Genomic DNA, 15,213 nt, shown 5'->3' on the forward strand with positions numbered 1-15,213 from the left:
CCCTCTCTCAGTCACGATCTCCCCCCCCCATTCCCCTCTCACTTCCCCCTCCCCACAGAAGCTCTCAGTTCGAGCACTGCCCCTCCCACCCTTGCAGCCCAGGTTGCTAGGGCTTGGCCGGGCAACCAAACGTGGTGAGACAGGCGGAGCGTCGCGAGCGCGCATAAGCGCGTTCGTGTAGCAGATTGCTAGTACAAGAAACCCGCGTTCTAGGATTTCGGGGATTCGAGAACGAGCGCCGTGGGCGGGGCGCGCGAGCCCGAACCCGAGCACGAGCGCTTTCTCTTCATTGGCGCCTATCAAAAGTAGGCGGGGCCAAGGCGGGACCTAGCGGGAGGAGAGGAGCTTGCCGATTGGTTCGAATGGGCAGGCCGGGGGCGTGGCAATCAGCAAATTAGGCTGCGCGTTCGCTCCGGCAAGAGGGCGGGGCCGGAGGTTTCGATTACTTGTCGCTGCCGCTAGGGAAGGTAAAGCGGTGACGGCGGCCGCGGGAGTGGAGGCTTCCCCACTAGAGGTGGGGGGACTCGGCTGGGTGAGTAGTTGCGTTCATCCTTCAGGCCGTCTCACGTTGGCAATGTGTCCACCAGTTTGTCCCTAGAGAGAACCCAGTCGGTCCACTCCGGAGGGTGACCGAAGGGGCGGCGGCACCGGTCCCTCCACAACGGGGCGACGCGGCGAGGGCGTCCCAAGCAGGAGTCTCCCTAGGCGACCCACTGAGCGTCTTGAGGGCTTCTCGGTACGGCTGGGTAGGGATTTTTGGTGCCAGGAGACAGAGGGGCTATGCTAGAGGAACAGTGGGGTCGAAGCCGAACCGGCGGAGCTCCCCTCTGCTGCAGGTCTGCGGTGTCCCCACCCCGCCGCCCCCGTGGCCAGGGCTCTCCGGGGCTTGCGGCGAGGGAAGCCCTTTTCCGCTAGCGCTGAGAAGGGCCCGAACCCCCCGCCCAAGTTCTCAAAGAGCCCGGGACCGCCAGCAGCTGCGACTCATAGCCCTGGTCCTTCTGACCTTGGCTGCCCGAGAGGGTGGGCGAGCGCCCCGCCTGCAGCCCCGAAGGTTTCTGCCACCTTCCACGGGACAAGTTTTTCAGGCGTTGCTGTGAAGTTCACGATTGGCGTGCTGGCAGAGAAGCAGAAATTGACCCCTTCTCAGACCTTCCTACCCTTTGGACCTTGATAGAAATTGAATCCTGGGGTTTGGAACCATCTGCCAGAACGAACAGGTCCTTCTGGAATTGACACCGTTCCTTTTTTTTTTTGTGTGTGTGTGTGTGCCCACGTTGGGGTAAAAAATAACCTGGGCATATTTCAGTGTAAAAGCAGATCTTTCTTGAGGGTTTTGTTTTTTCGCTTCACTTGAGTGGTATGGCACAGATGCTTGAATAAGAAAAGCCTGACCTTAGTATCTCTCCAGACAGACTAGAAGGATGCTGTGATATTTAAATAGTTGCAGATCAGTATTCTGTTAACACAATTTATTTTTAATTGGCTGAAATTTAAGCTGATTTTAGAAAGTATTGAATAATTTCCGCGCATCTGATTTAGGCTTGTTTGAATGTAATGGTTATGTAGGCAGTATAAAAGATTACACAAATTAATTTGTCTGAGAGCATTTGACTGAAAACAGGAGGCATAAATATGTATAGAATATAGGATTAGGGTTTTAGGTAACATCTGCTGGAACACTTCCAGCTTGTTTCTTTCTTGCTGTAGGGTTACAAAAAAGACATTTTAACAGGAGACACTTTGGAATTACAAAGTGCATAACATTTAGATGTAAATTCGTTTTTAATTCTTTTAAATGTTTTAAAATATTTTCTTAAAATGTAAAGAGGTTCTGTTTCCTTATCCTTGTTATCTGGTGTTGAAAGGGAGAGTATGATCTTACATTTAACAACCCAAGTAGGATTCATTAATAATAAAAACGTAAAAGGCCTCCATCTTTCTGAGAATATGGTATTTAAGTACCTAGGAAGCCTTTTCAGTTCTTTATTAAAAGTACTATTTTAGGTTGGAGCATTTTTGGCGTTGCTGCTGGAACGGGAGTAAGGAAGTCTGCAGCAGTATTACCAGTTTGACACCACCAGTGGGTGTTTCTGTTGACAAATGCAGAGAGAAGAACATTTGGGAAGGCAGTCATTTTTGGGGGGTGGGATGGGGTGGGGTAAGGAAGGTAGGTGAGGGGAGATGGAGCCAGAGAGTGAAGCTGTAGAACTAAAGCTGCCAACACTGTGTGCGCTGGCATTGCACAAGTACAGGGGAACCTCAGTAGGGAGAAAACTACCACTTGGCTGCATTAAAGAACAGAACTCCCAAAGAGGCATACCAAATAAAGGTCACCATTCCAAGAGTGTTTAATCTGCCATTTCTGAGTACTGGGGATGAGGGCTTCTCTCTTGGAAAGGGGGCATCAAATCCTTTTTAGTTGGCTTGCCTTTTAAGCATAATCAGTGCAATGGTTCATTTGATAGGTAGAAAGAGAAATAGTGTACTGCTCTTATTTTATCGATTTAGCATAGCTCCTAAGCCTAATTTTTTTGAATGAATATAACATGATATATTAGAAAAATTATTCAGAAATAAAATCCCTTTCCCTGGGTGCATTAGTTTTGTCATTGCTCAGTCTTATAATTTATTAAAGATTAGGGATTTCTTAAAGCACCCCCCCCAGGGTTTTGATTTTGTTGTTATTTATACAAGGGCCCTAACTCCATCTACCATTCTATGTTCTTGGAGTTATTTAAATCAGAGGCATCTTCTCTGCTCCCTGGGATTCTGTAAAGGAAAGGTTTTCATTGAGAGAAATTGCAGAGCCATCTCACATAAATAATAGAAGGTTGACTGATTGCGAATTCAATGTATTCTGTTCCAGATATTCTACATTTGAGAAGAACCAGACTTTACGTGGCATTTTCTGTTTTGAAGGTGCAGTATTCTCACACTACAAACCTTAAATACAGAGGTGGAGAAATTCCTCTAAGTATGCATTTCCCCCCAATCCGTTTCTCCACAGTGGCTAAGCATCTATGAGAGATTCTCAGCCACAGCTGAATTGTTGGAAATGACAGCAGCTCCTCTTACAGAAAGTTAGCCTTTCAGTATAATTTGCATTTCAGTTTACTTAATAATAGAAAATCGAGTTATAGCTGAGAAATAAACTTAAAGAAATTTTGTAAAGAATCAAGCTTGGGAATATTTTCTTACCTGTTTAAAATTTCATCTTTTTCCTTCTTCCATTTGACGGTTTTGGTGGTTATCTCCTTTATTTTAGTAGGATTTTTAGTATTTGGCTATTTGAAGGGGTGCTAATATAAAATTTTATTTTTGGCAGTTAATGTGAGAGTGTAACACTTCATTATAAGAAATTGATGTCAAATAATGACATGAGGCATTTCAAATGAACAAAGTGATCCAACTGAAACAGGAAGGAGATCTTTTTTTTTTTCCTTTGGAGCCTGTCCTGGAACTCATTTGGTAGCCCAGACTGGCCTTGAACTCACAGAGATCCGCCTGCCTCTGCCCCCTGAGTGCTGGGATTAAAGGTGTGCACCACCACCGCCTGGCTAGGAGAGAGATCTTTTAATATAATCCTTAACTTTAGTACAAAAACCCAGCAAGATTGGAACTATTTAGTTGCTTCCTGATTAGAAAAGACTTCATTCAGAATCAGGTAATTTTAGATCTTAAGGTTTTATTTTTGGCAACATCAAATTCCTTGACAGAGGAGAAGATAGAATGTCAAAGGTTGTTTACCATCTGATAATTGTGTCAGTTGGACCACATAGTTCTCTCTCTCTCTCTCTCTCTCTCTCTCTCTCTCTCTCTCTCTCTCTTCTTTTCTTTTCTTTTCTTTTCTTTTTTGGGTTTTTCAAGATAGGGTTTTTCTGTAGCTTTGGAGCCTGTCCTGGATCTCGCTCTGTAGACCAGGCTGGCCTCGAACTCACAGAGATCCACCTGCCTCTGCCTCCCGAGTGCTGGGATTACAGGTCACATATTTCAAAGTAGGAAAATAATGCAATCAAAAGACAATATTTAGAGCTGGAGATGGAACTCAGAGGTAGAGTACATGGCCTTGCATTGGCTCTCTAGCAGCAAAGTGGAGTGGGATAGTAGTCTGCATTTAAGCTCTCTGTAGAGTATCCACTCTGCTTTCAACCTTAAACTCAACATTGAAAAAAAATTTTTTTTGATAATTCACAATTTTGGTATTTGGATTTTTATTTTTTATTTTTAGATGGGATTTCATCTTTAGTCCAGGTTGGCTTGGAACTAACTCACTATGTATCTCAGGCTGGCCTGGAACTTGTAGCAATCCTCCTGCCTCAGCTTTCCAGGTTCTGGGATTACTGGCTTGAGCTACTGCCTATGCCTGATCTAAATTCAATCTTATATATTTTTGAGAATTTTTTCATTTATATGGGGGCAGTGAATGCATTAGTGAATTACTCAAAGACTGGGTCTCATTTTTTCATTGAGTTTATCCATTTCTTCATACAGGGTTAGGAATTTGGGAGGCAGTTCTGTCAGTGAATATGAAAACTGAGACCAAGGACTTTCTACCTAAAGAGATGTTGAACAGTTAAACATTTCAGATTTGGAGATTAACAGAAAATTATTTATGGAGTAAAAGGGACCAGGCTCTTGGAAGTTTGTTAACAGTTTGAATTAAGCTTTTTACTTGAAGATATTTGGGTGTACTTTTCAGCAGAGTTAAGTTTTGGGTGCAGTCTCCCTTTGTATAGTCTGCTCTATAATTCTCATAATGCTACATCTATTGATCTTACTGAATACCAGATGCTGTGGCAAATTATTTATTCACATACGTGCATATGTGTGCTTATAGCCTTTCTCCAAGGTAGATATTTTCCTTATTTCTCATATACGTCAGACGGGCTCAAAAATAATTTGCACATATTAGCTAGCTAGTCAGCAGAAGAGGCAAAATTGCCATCCAAACCGGTCTGACTTGAAATTGTGCTTTTCCAAGCCCGGCATTCTGCTTCTCTGTAAGAGTGTGGTTCCTAAAGCCTGTTTTGAGTTCATTCTGTACATTGTGCCTGGGGAGTCCTGGAGGTATAAATTTGCTGCCTGGGTTTGATGGGCCTCATTTCCAAGACGGCCTGGCCTTTTGTAACATAGGGGACTGGATCTATCAAGACTTCTGGTTAGGACAACCAGAAGTACAGACTTTTTGCAACACAGCCTCATTGGTGTGATTCCTTTGTAAATGAAAGTTGTACATATAATTATGTATGTCCAAAATGAGATAATTGTTTCTAGTTAAACACTGGGTGCTTCATTGCATATTCATTATAGCTTTTCACTGGCTGATTAAATTTACTATACTAATAAAGGCTATGAGGATACCTGTTGAATTCAGTTTTGTCTTTATGTGTATGTGTTGCTAGAGATCGAATCCTGGGTATTGCACATTCTAGGTAAGTACTCTACTACTAGCTATAATCCTAATAGTATCCTCCCAATCCCCCCAATACAGGCTCCCAGTAAGTTACCCAGGTGGGCATTGAACTCACCCTTTGTATCCCAGGCAGGACTTGAACAGCCTTTTCCTGCCTTGATGCAGAATTCTTCCCATAACTGCAATTACAGGATTGAACTACCAGGCCTGGCTAGATGGATTTTTGAAGTGGCAGCTGTTAAAATTTGCAAATGGACATCTTTTCAGTAATTATAATGACATATAGTAGAATAAAATTGAGAGGCAAAGTTTAAAGAGGTACATTGTTCTTGCTTCGTTATTTTATTCTAATTTATGTATATGTGTGTGGCTATTCAAGAAGCAAGAACAGAGTTTCCAGATCCCTGTAGTTAGATTTATAGGAAATTTTGAACTGCCTGAACTGCCTGATAGGATGCTGGGAACTGAACACTGGTCCTCTGGTAGAGCAGAGCAGCAAGCCCTTCCAACCATTGAGCCATCTCTCTGGGCCCTTATTCTTGTTTCTTTTTTTCATTTTCCTTTTTTTTTTTTTGAGACAGGGTTTCTTTGTGTAACAGTCCTGGCTGTCCTGGAACTCACTTTTTAGAGCAGGTTGGCCTCAGAAGTCACAGAGATCCGCCTACCTCTGCCTCCCAAGTGCTAAGATTAAGGGCGTGAACTATAATGAACTATTTTCTGTTGAAATTTGGGCCTGAGATGTAGCACTTTTGGTAGAGTGCTTGCCAAACTTTCACAAAGATCTGGGTTGGATCCCGGCACCTCATAAACTGGAGGTGATGGCATAGATCTGTAATGTCTAGCTTTCAGGGAACCCCAAGTTCTAGCCCTCTAGAAACTCTGCATGGTGGTACACGCCTATGTTCCTAGGACTTGGAATACAATAACATTTGATCATTAAGGTCCTTGGCTACATGGTGAGTTTAAAGCCACCCAATGACCTTTTTTTAAAGGTAGTTTTCTATTTAAAACTTTATGGTGGTGGCGATAGTGGTGATGATGATGAGGAAGAAGATTATTGATTTTACTGATATTTCTTATCATTTTTATTATGTTTATTTACTTTGTGTGTGAGGGGAGTGGGTGATCATACACATTCCATGGCATTTGTATGTAGGTCAAAGGATAACTTGGCAGGAGTCTGTTCTCTCCTTGCACCATGTGGGCCTCAGGAATTGAACTCAGGTGGTTAGGCTTGGTGGCCAGTAACTTCATGGGCTGAGCCATCTCACCAGCTTTATTATTTTTAAAGCAAGACCCATCAGTCATTAAGAGAGTCAAACAGTTGAAGCTTAGTTTCAAAGAACACTTAAGAGGTTCATGTGAAAGAAGAAAAGAACATGGCATCTTTGTGTGTGTGTGGTTTTTTTTTTTTTTTTTTTTGAGCTGAGGATCTAATCCAGGGCTTTGCGATTGCTAGGTGAGCGATCTACCACTGAGCTAAATCCCCAACCTGCCATCTTTGTTTTTTAGTTGATACAAATCACCTTTATCATTAGTGATGAACATTGTAGAGTCTCAGGACCAGAAGACTTCCTGGCCAAATCAGAGGGATAGATGATTTCTCTGCAAAGTACAGCTTTCCAACATGTAGTTTAACACTTTTGTTTTTGAAAGACAGGGTTTCTCTGTGTAGCCCTGGTTATCTTGGAACTAGCTCTGTAGACCAGGCTGGCCTTGAACTCACAGAGATCTTCCTGCCTCTGCCTCCTGAGTGCTGAGATTAAAGGTGTGTGCCACCACACCCAGCAAGTTTATCTTCTGTAATAGTATACTAATAAACATTTTAAATAAATTTATGAAGTTTTCTAGCCACTATTTTCAATTTTACATCATCCTAAAATTTTTTTCCCTTCAAACATGGTTTTTGTAACCCTGTTTACCTGCCTTTAAAACATAAATTTTATACATCATGATTTTTGTGTTTCAGTCTTAAAATTTTTTATTACACTTATTTATTTAGTGTGTGTATGTGTGTATGTGTGTGTGTGTGTGTGTGTGTGTGTGTGTGTGTGTGTATGTGTATATGTGAGTATGTGAACATGCATGTGAAGGTCAGAAGACAACTTTCTGGAATCAGTTCTCTCCTCTACTTTGTGGGTCTTGGGGATTGAATTTATTAGGCTTAGTGGCAAATGCCTTTACCTACTGAGCCACCTTTCAGACCTGTTTCAAGTTTTTGCCTCAGCATGATCTTTAGTAGAATATGAAGGATCATACTGTAAATGGCACAAGTTGCCTGTTTGTGGTTTATTTTATTAATTATTTTTTTGGGGATAGGGTATCATGTGGCCCAGGCTGATCATTAAATCTCTATGTAGCCAAAGCTCGCCCTTCAATTCCTTTTCTTTGGGTACTGGGATTACAGATGTGCACCATCCTATTTATGTGGTACTAGGGATCAAATCTAGGGCCTCAAGCTTGGCAAGCATTCTACCTGCTAGTGAATAAAATAGCATTGTTCTTAGTGATATATAAGAGATTCATAGAAAATAAATTGAGGGAAAAATCATGCAATTATTGCATAAGGAAAATCATTTTCAGCTCTAAGACTATGGGCAGAATAATTGGTTTTCTTGATACTGAGCCAGTGACATTGTTCAGTTTACTATTTGAGCTCTGATTGTCCTTGACAGATCATCTCTGCTGTACTTGCTGGAGAGCAGCCTTCGTTGTATTCACATACCCCAACATTTTCTCCTTCCTGGGTTGCTGCACACTGCATTGTGATGGGCTTTAGACGTGGCTGTCCTACTTGCATCCTTTTCTTCTCAGTTTCATTTATGTGGATTGGAGAGTAAAGTCAGCTTGGAGTATAGATTATGGTAAACTTGTACAGCACAGCTAACTTCTGCCACATTGTGAGGTATTGGTCTTTGCCTAGTGTGTTGATGGTGTAGGTGGGGACTGCTCATAGGACAGTTTACTTGTTATCTTTGGGGCATACAGAATAAAGGGGAATGGTTTGGTTAGAAGTGTTTGGAGAACAGTGTCTAACTTTTAGATAAACAATTCTTGTGCGAAAGTGACCCTCAGAAGTGGTAGGCAGGTAAATAAGTAACTCTGTATGGTAGGTTGTGTCTGGATTTGTAATAACATATTAGACAAACAATGCTAGTCTGATATTAATAGACTACTGTCGAATCAGTCATAACTGGCTTGAAATAGTATTGATTTTTATTTTTAACAGTAATGAATGTTTCTTTTGATATTTTCATATCCTTTCTAAGACAGAGGCCTAATATCAAATAGTAACATGTGAAGTGATTTCTGAAAAAAACTTGCTTTATGTTTTGTATATGTATGTGTGGGTTCCTGGGTGTACCCTGTATATACAGTGGCTGCAGAATCCAGGAGAGGGCATCAGATCTTCTAGAACTGGAGTTGCAAGCAGCTGTGAGTCGCCTAATATGGGTGCTGGAAAAGGAACCTTGGTCCTCTGCAGGAGCATCAAGTGTTCTTAATTGCTGAGCCATTTCTCTAGCCCTGCAATAGCTCTAGATAGGCAGTCATTTTTGATAGCAATAAAACAGGTTTTTGGGAGCTAATAAAACATGGATGAATAAATTTTTAAATCATTTTTAAAATATATATTTTAGTTTTCAGTTGTGTATGTGTGTGTCTTTATGTGTGCCTGAGAAAGCCAGAGGAGTTGGTTCCCTAGAGCTAGAATGTGGGTGCTGGGAATTGAACCTATGTTCTGTGCAAGAGCAGCACTCTGTCTTAACCATTAAGCCATCTCTCCAGTTCTTATTTGTTTATAAATAGATAAATATTTATAAATATTCTGTGTGCCTGTGTGTGTGCATGCATATGTGCAGTGAATGTGTAGAGGTCAAAGAGCAGTTTTCAGGGGTTCATTCTTTACTCCATTGTGTGGATTCTTGGGATTGAACTCAGGTTGTCAGGCTTGGCTGAAAGCACCTTTAGCTGCTGAATCATCTCACTGACCCATTTTTCTAAAAAAGTGTTTGCCTTAAATTATTTTAGGTAAGTTGCAGTTACAGATCTTTATATTCTTGGCAAAATAAAATAAGTTACAATAATCAGATTAACATACAGGAAGATATGGCAGATAAACAATGGTAATAAATGGGGCTAGGGAGATGGTCAGTTCGTAAAATACTTGCCAAACAAGCATGATGATATGAGATCTGTCCCTAGCACTCAGGTTAAAAAAAAAAAAGGCACTCAGTTGTATTTTTGTAGGGTTTTTTTGTGTGTGTCTAATAATGCTGTCTGGGCCTTTGTTTTGTTGTTGTGTTTAATTTTACGGTACAGGTCTTTTGATTTCCAATTTTGTTTTTATGGGTTTTCTTTGTGTTCACATGTGTGTGTCTCTGTGTTTCTATGTGTTACTTGTGATTTTTCTTTGGCTCCTTTTCTGTTTGTTTTGCCCTATTCTGGTTTTTATTTTGTTTTATTATTTTTTTTTAGATGTTTGTTTTCTATTGAGAGAGAGAAAGCAAGTATGGAGTTGAGTGGTAGGGAGGAGCTTGAGGAGAGGAGACTTCAATCAGAATATACTGTATGAAAAAAATCTATTTTCAATTAAAAAATAAACTTAATGAAGAACTTGGTGTGCTGTTGGGGTGTAGACGGGTCGATCCCAGATGTTTGTGGGCCAGCTGGTCTAGTTGAATCAATGATCTCCAAATTCAGTGAGGGACTTTGTCACCAGATGTTGACCTCTGGCTTCTATACATATGTGAACACTTAAGTATACACATGTGCACACAGAAAGATGTACATATGCATATACTCCTATCCCTACAAAATGGTGACAAATGATAGCTGAAGAAAACTGGTTGGATTTGATTTGCTGAATAACCCTAACATTGGCCAGTTGTAGAAACTAGTTTCCTGAGAAGTAGAGTCTTTTCAGAGATTTTCAGAGTTGGTTCAGATGAGATGTACCCGAGAATTTATCCACATTCCCAGACACTTTACTCTGCTTTGTCAGCTTCTTGTGGGACATACAGACTTTAATTGCTAGTAATTATTAGTAGTAATATCACAACCAAATTCAAAATTACAGTTGCACAATACATACATGAAAAAGGTTTTCTTCAGAAGCAGAATTAGAGTTTATAAAAAGGGATTTAAAAGAAGATTTATTTTTATGTGTATGGGTGTTTTGTTTACTGGTTTGTCTGTGCACCACATGCATGCTGGTAGAGACCAGAAAAGGGTGTCAGATCCCCTGCAACTGGAGTTACAGATGGTTGTGAGCTGCTATGTGGGTCCTAGGATTTGCACCCAGGTCCTCTGAAAGAGCAGCCAGCGCTCTTAACCACTGACCTTTCTCTCCAGCCCCCAGGGATATTTTTAAACTTAGATTTAAGTGAGGTGGTGGTGGTGGTGGTGGTGGTGGAGGTGGTGGTGGTGGTGGTGGTGGTGGTGGTGGTGGTGGTGGTGGAGGTGGTGGTGGTGGAGGTGGTGGTGTGGTGGTGGAGGTGGTGGAGGTGGTGGTGTGGTGGTGGAGGTGGTGGAGGTGGTGGTGGTGGTGGTGGTGGTGGTGGTGGTGGTGGTGGTGGTGGAGGTGGTGGTGGTGGAGGTGGTGGTGTGGTGGTGGAGGTGGTGGAGGTGGTGGTGGTGGTGGTGGTGGTGGTGGTGGTGGTGGTGGTGGTGGTGGAGGTGGTGGTGGAGGTGGTGGTGGTGGTGGTGGTGGTGGAGGTGGTGGTGGAGGTGGTGGTGGAGGTGGTGGTGATGGTGGCGGCAGATGTTTAGGGGAGTGGGTAATAGAAAGGCACTCATGGAAAAAATAAGATATGCACAAGTAAGGGTCTCAGCTTCTCCAGGGATCATCACTGAAAAGACTGATCTTAATTGTGCTTATTGAAATTGATTGAGGTAAACAAAAGTTAATTTTGTGCAAATTGGTATTTCATACTGCATCAGTTCCTTGTAGAATAACCTACTTTACATCCTGAGGTCTGTCTTCACTTCATTTAACAAAGACTTAATGATTCCCTACAGTAGCCCTGCCCTCTAATTATTAATTTAGGCTTGAGATGGAGACAGAGGAGGGAAGAGGAAGTAACCTGTGGAAACAAGTGACATGGTTAAGGTGGTTAATCTATTCTGAGAGTTGATGGGAAGGCCATCTTGAGGAAACTTTTAAGTGAGTTTTAAGGATAAGAAAGATTATTAACCGGGAGGATAGTTTTCCAAAAGAGTAGGTGCAAATGCCCAGAGGCAATAGCTTGTTATGTGTATTTGTGTGTGTGTGTGTGTGTGTGTGTGTGTGTGTGTGTGTGTGTGTGTGTGTATAAGTGGGTAAAACTAGAAAGGAGACCTGGAAAAGGTGAAAAGGTGTTGATGAGGGGGTAGTGGAGGGCAAACAGACACATGTGACCTGAGAGCTGAAAGGAGACTAGGGAAATGTAGAAAGAGGGTGAGGAGGAGGGGAGACAGAGGGGGAAGAGATATACTAAAAGAATTTCATTGCTTGAAAATGCCATAAAATGAGGGGCTGGAGAGTTGGCTCAGTGGTTAAGAGTACATACTGCTCAAGTTCAGTTCCTAGCACCCATGTCGGATAGCTCACAATAGTCTGAAACTCTAGTTCCAGGGGATCCCATCCCTTCCTCTGGAATCCTAGGCACTCATGTGCAGATACCCTCCCCCCCCCATATATGTGATTAAAAAATAAAATTAAAAAATCCTGAAAAAAAATGCTACAGTGCTATCTAATGCCCTTAAGGGCATACCTATTTTTGTTTGATTTATTTGATGTGTGTAGCTAGAGTTTTCCTGCCTGGCCCAGAGTCAGGACAAATCTCTCTTACCCGCCAGTCCCACAGTCGCTCAGACCTAACCAAGAAAGCACACAGAAACTTACATTGCTTACAAACTGTATGGCCGTGGCAGGCTGTTTGTTATCTTCCTTTTCTATCTTAAATTAACCCATTTCTGTTAGTCTATACTTTGCCACATGGCTTGTGGCTTACCGGTGTCTTTACATGTTGCTTCTCATGGCAGTGGCTGGCAGTGTCTCTCTCCAGCCTGCCTGCCTGCCTCCTCTCCCTCCCTTGATTGGTGGCTCTCCCTTGCTCCCTTTCTTGGTGGTGTTGAGTTGAAGAGTTGGAAAAATGGTTTATGCATTTTTTTTTCATGGCATGTTCTTGAAAATAATTGCCCTTTTTTTTCCAAATTGAGGTCGTGAAGGTTTAACTTTTACATAATAAAATTACATATAACAAAACAATTATCAAGCAAGAATTATAGAATATCTAGTCTATTTGTTTTGGCAAAATTAAACAAAATATTTTATCTATCCTATATTTGTGAGTCTAAGGTTTTTATATCTAACTTATTTTTTATCATAACTGAGGAAATTATAACTATCTAGTCTTCAACCACATCAAAAACCTCAGAAGGATATAATATTACCTGAGAAATGGGAGAAGGATGCAAGCAACTTTTGGGAGTCTTGCAGGGTAGACAGAGACAGCTGGCAGCCTGGACAGTCACCTAATGTGTGTGCTTGTTTTTGCCTATATGTGTGTATGTGCACCACATCCATGCCTGGTGCCAGAAGAGAGCTTTAGATTTTCCTGAAGCTGGAGTTACAGATGGTTGGGAGCCACCATGTCGGTTCTAGGAACGGAATCTAGATCCTTTGCAAGATCAACAAATGGCCTTAACTGTTGAGCCATCTCTCCAGCCTATTTATATGCTAATTAAAAGTAATTTTAAAAAGGAAGAATTCTAAAATGGCTAGAAAGGAGAAAAGCCAGACAGAGCCCAAGTAGGCAGAGACCAGATTTTGAAGATTTTAGTAGTCCTATATCCCCTCCCCCGACCCGTCTCCTGGGAAACTATTGAAGATTTTAAGCAGGGGTGTGATGTGAAATGCAGGGCTGCAAAAAGCCAAGAATTTCAGCTCACTGGAATCTTAACAGTTTGTCAAAAAGGTCATAATGTGCAAGGTAAGATATTCTTCTCATCTCATTAAAAGTTTTGCCACGGCTTCCTTGATCGATTGTCATCTGTGGTACTCATTTCATTGTTTTTTTAGAAACTACCTCTACTTTTCAAAAGATTCCTTTTCTTCTTCCCCATCCTGGTAACCTTATATAGGAATGTCATTTCTATTTATAACTGCATTAAAATATTGTTTCTCACATTTTCATCTCTCTCCGTTGTTTAAACTTAAAACTCTCTCGGTTCTCCCTCATCCCATTTATCTGCTGAAGATATTTAACATCTTAATGAAACATTTTTATTAAATAGCAACATGAAATTTGAATTCTTTTCTCTTTCCAAATACAGCATCCTGGACCTGACTCAATATTTCTCGACATGAATGCTGTTTTTTTTTTCCTAGTTTGTGATTTTTTAATGCACTTTCAGTGTCTTTATGTAATTTTATTAATATTGTTTAGGGGCATCCAACTTCAGGAAGAGTACCATTTCAGATCTGATTCCTTTGTGACCTTGTCTTTTATATTAAACTGTCCTTTGTCAGACTTTTATTCTTCTCTACTTTCTGTGTGTATACACATGTGTAAGTGTATGATGTAAGCCAGAGGAGAATTTGTGGTATCCTGCTCTGTCACTCTCTACCTTAACCTTGTGTAGCTGGCTAGCACCCCTGAGCCAATCCTCTTGTCTAGGATCCCAGATCTCCAGCAGCAGTGTAGTTAAGGGCAAGAAGGGCCACATGTGGCGTAGTGATAGGGGTGCTGGGGATCTAAACTTCAGCCGGATGCTCTTAACCCACCAAGTCATCTCCTAAGTCCATGTGTCAGACTGTCTGTGTTCAGGTTAACTTAGGGATGTGCAAGCTCTGTAGAGGTGCTATTTTGAATATCCTGATATTCCATTCTCCTACAGTAAGCATCCTAACATGTTTAGGAGCTGTCTTTTGAGACAAAGTCTCAAGTAGCCTTGATTTTAGCACAGGATGACTTTGAATTACAGATGTCTACTGCCATGACAGACATTTAGTTGTTTTTTCTTTTTAATGATATCTTCAGCCATGAAAAAAGCTTGTTTGTCTTGCTGACTACATGAAGTTCAGGCCCTCCTTGGTTTAGAATTGTTAGCTCCTATATGAATTGAATGCTGCTATTGCCCCCCCCCCACATATGCAAAGAATAACGACGGCAGCATCACCTCCTTCTTCCAGGGTTTCCTTTGCAGCCTACATTTTTACGTAGCCTTAAATGTAGCTTACTTTTGGCATGAGTTCTTAGGCTTTATTGAACTGTCTTATACCTGTTCAGGCTGCCTGCCTGCCTCCTCTCCCTCCCTTGATTGGTGGCTCTCCCTTGCTCCCTTTCTTGGTGGTGTTGAGTTGAAGAGTTGGAAAAATGGTTTATGCATTTTTTTCATGGCATGTTCTTGAAAATAATTGTCCTTTTTTTTGCCAAATTAAGGTCGTGAAACCAATGTTTTTGTCCCAGATGTTTCTCTAGTCTCCAGAGTTAATATCCTTGATTTAGAGGTGTGTTTTGAAGTCTGTCTCTTTTATGTGCAGGGTTGGTAAAAGAAATGGAGACTTTCTTGGGTGACCTTGTGCTAGGGTAACAGTATTTGAATGTCATTGTTATTGTCTAAGCAACTAAGAGAATGTTAACATCAGTATAAGCAATGGTGATGTTCTCTGTAAGCCAGCAGGAGAGGCCAAATACAGTGACTTAAGCACTGGGTAATAACATGTTCAAATGGATAAGCAGGGTACAAGTGGCCTAGGCAGACTCAAGGCAAAATAAATAAAGGGACGAAGTGGTTTGAGAGTGGGTGCAAAGAAT

The 15,213-nt window shown here is 41.5% G+C and overlaps 1 protein-coding gene across 1 annotated transcript in view; it reads left to right on the top strand.

Moving 5' to 3' along the window:
* The first annotated feature begins 430 nt into the window (after positions 1 to 430).
* Positions 431 to 15,213, top strand: part of Cdkl5 (cyclin dependent kinase like 5) — a 174,940-nt gene continuing 160,157 nt past the window's right edge. Inside the window, exon 1 of the mRNA XM_036173941.1 lies at positions 431 to 532. The gene's annotated coding sequence lies outside the window, so the exon portion shown is untranslated. The remainder of the gene's footprint in view (positions 533 to 15,213) is intronic.

Source organism: Onychomys torridus, chromosome X, assembly GCF_903995425.1.
Source record: "Onychomys torridus chromosome X, mOncTor1.1, whole genome shotgun sequence".
Lineage (NCBI taxonomy): Eukaryota > Metazoa > Chordata > Mammalia > Rodentia > Cricetidae > Onychomys > Onychomys torridus.